At 41.3% G+C, this 6,192-nt stretch overlaps 1 pseudogene; it reads right to left on the bottom strand.

The window, feature by feature from the left end:
• Window positions 1-3,565: 3,565 nt before the first annotated feature.
• LOC118976837 (40S ribosomal protein S27-like) lies at window positions 3,566-3,810 on the bottom strand (annotated as a pseudogene).
• Between the last annotated feature and the right edge of the window lie 2,382 nt (window positions 3,811-6,192).

The following is a 6,192-nucleotide window of genomic DNA, read 5'->3' as shown; positions in this document are numbered from 1 at the left end:
TTCACAAGTAGGGAAAGTAATTGTATATGAGAAAGAAAACTGTGGCTAGTGCGTCTTATCATGTGCCCCAGACGGCTGAAAAGGAAATGTGGGGGCTAATAATTTCACACTTACATGGCTACTGCTTGCAGTAATTACTGTCGTCCACCATGTCTCGGGAAAGATTCCACAACTTTTGATGTGTCACTAACAACCACAACAAAATTGGTGGTTGGAAGATACATCCAGAGGCATCTAATCCACCTACCTGCTTTAAGGTTTTATTGAAAGAACCTTCTCAAAAATGCCTAAATCAACCCTCAGCTTTGTCTTGCACAAAGTACTCTTATGTACTAAGAGATGTCCTCATTGATGTCCTCAAATAATTAATTGAAAGACAAAGCTCAATTCATTCATTTATTCAAAGAATGAGTTTAGGGAGACACCAACAGGCTGGGAAATAAGATTATCTAGTGATCTTAGTTCCACAGTGATGTTTAGAAACTGCTTTTGATAAATCTCAGCTCATCCTGATAACTGCTTCTATGACTTTGATTTTCCAATGACAAAGCTCCAGGAGAGCTGTCTACTCAGTGTTCAATGGAAACTCGGAAGTTGATAACCACTGATTTGTTTTCTTAGTAGACCGTATTTCCTCTGGGTGTGCTTGCTCTGAATTAACTGACAAGGAAGGGAAGGGCAAAGTGAAGAAATTGGTAATGACCTTAACATATAGAAATATTTTTCAAGGAAAAAAAAACATCATCAACTTTGTTGATAATAAAATTACTGTTAAGTAAAGCTAATGATGATAGTTCTATGTTCAGTGAAATAATATTAAATGCCTCTGTTATAGGAAAATTTCATGAAGAGGAAAACTAGGTACCAGCTCAGCTTCTTTAACAAAATTGGGTCATAGGATTTATTACAAAAGAAAAAGTTCTTCTAAATTCTAAAGGGGCAAGTGAAGTAGTCAATTAAACATCAAAAGGTTTTACAGGTAGTTATTCAACTAACTTGGAGCATTTTTATGTAATCTGTATATTGTAAACCTGGTATAATTATAGACAAGGATGCCAATTTTCTAAGAAATGAAGTAAAGATTTTCCTTTTTGAGTTAAAGTTACCATACTTTGAATTCTCCTCTATTGTTAGCTGATCAGCCTAGAAACATGATGTTGTTTTTCCCATGTTAAAAAAAAAATATCTCCTCTTGACTCCACTCCTCCCCCATTTCTTTGGTCCCTTCCACCCTACCTTATCCTTTCACCTCGGCTCCTTTGTCACAAGACTAGGAAATAAGAGTTGCCCTTACTCACTGCTGCAAATTGCTTCCCTCCCATTCTCTGTTACACTCACTCTCACTAGGTTTTCCATCTCACAGCGCCATGAAAACTGACTGAATTAAGGTCACCTCTGAGCCCATGTTGCTAAATTCCATGGCCATATTTCTGTCCTCATCTTATGTGACCTATCAGAAGTACTTGATACAATGTTCACGACCTATGCCCTCTCTTCCCGTTGCTTCCAGGGAAAGCGCCATCATCACCTCACTGATTGCTCCTTTTCAATGGCCTCTGCTGCTTTCTCTTTGTATCAACCTGTCAATGTGGTGACACCCACAGGTTTAGACTTCAGTTCTTCTGTCTTTTCTACCAACACGTGTTCCTTAAGTGATTTCATGCAGAGTATGAAGGCTGCCTCTTTGTGAACGCTCCCAAGAACATACCTCCAGATCAGACTTTTCTCCAAACTCCAAACTCATATATCCACCTGCCTCCTTACCATCTCCGTTTCGATGTCTCAAAGTCACCATGTCCTCAACTAAAATCAAACCTTCTACCCCAACACCCACTTTCCCTCCAGCCTTCTCCACCTCATGCTTAAAGCGATACATACCACAAGGTGCTCAGACCCAACTTGTGATGTTTTCCTTCATTCTCCTCTTTCTCTCACACCCCACATCCAAATCATCAAGTCTTTATGGCTTAACCTGCAACGTATGTTTAGAATATGACTGCTCCTTAGACCATTACGGCTGGCATCTTGGTCTGGATTACCATCGCCTCTTTTCCCTGGGTCACTAAATGGTCTCCATGTTTCTTCTCTTGTCCCCTTACAGTCCTATTTAAGGGGATGACAAACTTCCCACTGGCCAAATTGAGCCCACTGTCAGGTTTTGTACCTCCTAAGAGCTAAATGTTCAAAGAAATCAAAAGAAGAAGAGCATTTTGAGACACATAAAAATTATATAAAATTCAGATGTTGACGCCCACAAAGTTTTAACGAAACACAGCCACATTTGTTCATTGACATATTGTCAGTGGCTACTTTTGCGCTACAACAACAGAGTTGAGTGACTGTGAGACAGAGTGCATGGCCCACAGAGCCTGAAATATCTAGTCTTCAGCCCATCATAGAACATTTTGCCAACCTCTGATATACCCTCAACAGGCCAGCCAGAGTGGTCCTTTTAAAACTTAAGTCAGATTAGGTCGTTGCTCTGAGCAACATCCCTTAAGTGGCTCTCCAGTTGCTTTCTCAAAGCAAAAGCCAAAGTCCTCGCAGTAGCCAACAAGGTCCATATGATTTGGCCCTGATTGTCTCACTATTTTCATTTCCCACAACTCTCCTCCTGTTGACTTTGCTCCCGCTGCTCTGCCTTCCTGCTATCCCTTAATCACAGCACCAGATTCCCTAACCAGACCCTCGGCATTGGCTCATCACTGTCTGAACTGCTTTTCCCCCAGATAGCTCTATGGACAAATCCCTCACCTCCCGCAGGCCTTTGCCCAAATGACATCTTTTTAGGGAGTCCTACACTGACCACCCTACTTCAGATTCTAACCTGTTTCTTGTTGTAAGCTCTTATCCTGCTGTTTTTTTCCTATTGTACTTATCACCTCAAAACACACTGTATAATTTATTTATCATGTTCTAATAAACATAATAGAACACAGCCTCCCCCAGAACAGATGTTTTTGCTGATTTTATTCACAGAACTATCCCAAAAGTCTAGAACAATCCCTGATACCTCATAGATACTCAGTAAATATTTGTTGGATTTAAATTACTTTTCCAATATATTATTGTTCATGTCTATGTCACAGACATAATGCTGAGCCCTTAAAATGCATCGTCCCAAATATAACAGCATATCTGGAGTAGCTTAACTATTTGGTGGTTATCTGCTTTACGGTATAGTTAGGCATCCTCTTTGGTTAAAAATTAGAAATGGCTTTATATATTCTTAATAACTATGAGGAAAGTTTTCACAACACACCATTTCCTCTGTAAAAAGTCTATCTTTTGAGGCATCAGTCTTACAGGAAGGATGTACTTGTGGTCACAAAGCTAAAAACCCTGAAGATCACTGAGATTCAGTCTAAGCTTCCCTTTTAAACACCTAGAGTTCTGGTCACCCACATCCAATTAGAAGCATTTGAATGAATTTTTTTTTTTTTTGGTTCAACTCATGCAATTATTGAGTACTGATTACATGAAAGACATGTACATCAGAGATTTTTTTTTGTTTCCAAAATGTGTTTATTGGGATGGTTCCCGCTCCTCTTGATTTGGGGAGCTTTCAGTGTCGTTTCCTTCTGAAGGAGCATCTTTCTGTAAGCATTGCTTTTCCTCCTATAGGCCCACAGAGGACCTTGGAAAAGCCAAAACACAAAACTACCTCCGTGCATGGCTGAAGACGGTGGTGATTTTAAAGCATCCTGGGCACTTCGCATCCAGAAAGTAGGAGCTGGGGCTCTGCACCAGGCACTTCTTCCTGTGTTTCCTTCCCCTCTTCTGGAGAGGGATGAAGGAGGCCAGTGGCATGGTATCGTGGGGAGGATGTCACCGCCAAAAACAGCAAAGATTTTTAACTACATCCCAGTCTTTAAAAACCTTAGCATCTAGAGAGGGAGACAGATGTGTTCACAGCAGTATAAAAATTATTGCGAAGGATTTCTGAATGTTAGTATAGAACAGTGCTACTCAAAAGAAACATAAGGCAAGTCACTATATCACTGTAAATTTTCCAGTAGCCACATTACAGAAAGGTAAAATGAAACAGGTCAAATTACTTTTAATAACATAATTTATTATGTTACTTATTATACTTAACCTAACATATATAAAATATGATCATTTTGACACATAATATAGAAATTATTGCATTGGTTTATGGTCTTTTTCTTATTACTAAGTCTTCAAAAGTCAATGTATAATTACAACACTTTGAAATTTGAAAACTAAATTTTCTTCAGAAAAAATTGATCTATATTCGAAGTTCATAAAATGTACAGTTGAAAAACAGACTTGCATGCCCAAGTTGTTCTAAAAGGGCTTAAAAATTTTCACATAACCAACTGAGTATTGGTTTTTTAACTTGACACGCAGTTACTGCATTTTGGCGTGTATAATGCACAGCCGTGTTTGGGGGTGCATTATACACAGGATTATCACACCCATGTATGATACACATCTTCATTTTTCCCTCAAAAATTTAGGCAAAAAATGGTACACACTATACATAGCAAAATATGCTAATTAATATTTAAAATTATGGTTTTGAGTGGCACTGGCCACATTTCACCTGTGCAACAGCCACATGTGGTTAATGGCTCCCACACAGGACAGGGTTTACAGCAGGAATCGCCAACCTTTCCCGTGAAGGGTTGGAGAGAAAGCGTGTTAGGTTTTGCTAGACATACATACCCTTGACCTAGAAGATTAGGTTTGGGGGACAGAGAAATCTTTAAGAAAGTCAACCTTTATGAAGGTTCCCTCAGTCATACCCATCACTCTGGAAAGAGTCTATTCATTCAGTTCTTAGCTAATCTCTCTGAGTGGGCTGTTTCCTGCCAGCACCTTCACTGATTCCGGTAGATTAAAGGCAGATCATGGAGAGTCTTGTGTGCCAGACTGTAAAGTTGAGCCTCTATTCAGCAGATGACGGGGAACATCAGGGATCTTCACATGGAGTTGTGTGGGTTGTGTGTTGTGCTATACAACCACATGTAAAGCTCTTCCTCTTAAGAAAGGGGTGATAGACTTCCAGACAAGATGGAGGCGTAGGTGGAAACACTGTGCGTCCTTGCACAACCAAGTTTAAAGACAACAAAGTTTTAGTAACAAAAATGCAGCCAAAACACAGAAAATTGAACTGTAAGGACGTCCGACAACAATGAACCATTCAGCCAGACCAGTAAGAGGGGTGGAGTCAGCGGTGGAGCGGGGTTGGGCAAGAAAGATTGGCCGGACTGACCCAGGCGTGTGGGAGCACAGGCAGCGGTGGGCAGATCCCAGGTGTGGGGTGACAACTGGCAGACCCAGTGAGGGTGCAAGGTGGCTGGCTGACCACGTTCACATATTCGCGTGCAGATAAACCAAGCAAAGGAGTGAGCAGTGAGACAGACCACTCAGGCTAAGATCCCAGCGACGGGAATTAGAGCCTGAAAGCACCAACTGGAAAGACTTTCAAGGTTGAGGTGCCAGGAGAGGCTCCCAAGCTCACAGAGAGTTTGTTGGAGAGACCCACAGGGTCCTGGAGGGTGCACAGGCCCACACATCTGGGAGCCAGCACCAGGGGGGCCAGGTTTGCTTGCGGGAAGCAGCAGAGGGGACCAAAACCCAAGAAAACGTAGAACAAACGCCATTGCCCCTCTCTGAACCCGCCCCCACATACAGCGTCAAAACCCAGCAACCTGGGTCGGCCCACCCTCGTGAACACCTAAGGCTCTGCCCCTCATACATAACATGCACCAACAGACCAAAATATTATGGCTCAAGAACAGCTCAAAGCCCCAGAGCCAATAATTCTAAGCAACCAAGAGATAGCCAACCTTTCAGATGCACAGTTCAAAATACTGGTGATCAGGATGCTCACAGAACTGGTTGGTTTTAGTCACAAATTAGAGGCACAAATGAAGGCTAAACTAATTGAAATGAAGGGAAATGCACAGGAAACCAATAGTGATTGAAAGGAAATGGGACTCAAATCAAGGGAGTGGACCAGAAAGAAGAAAAAAAAGACCAAACAGAAAAGAATGAAGAAACAAGAATTCAAAAAAATGAGGAGAGGCTTAAGAACCTCCAGGACATCTTTAAACATGCCAACATTTGAATTATAGGGGTACCAGAAGGGGGAGAGAAAGAGCAAGTAGAAAACTTATTTGAACAAATAATAAAGGAGAACTTCCCCAGTCTAGCAAAGGA

Source organism: Sturnira hondurensis, unplaced genomic scaffold (genome assembly GCF_014824575.4).
Source record: "Sturnira hondurensis isolate 20B ecotype Veracruz unplaced genomic scaffold, ASM1482457v3 Scaffold0021143, whole genome shotgun sequence".
Lineage (NCBI taxonomy): Eukaryota > Metazoa > Chordata > Mammalia > Chiroptera > Phyllostomidae > Sturnira > Sturnira hondurensis.
Note: the sequence above shows the minus strand (reverse complement) of the source record. Positions and strands in the feature narration are given on the sequence as shown.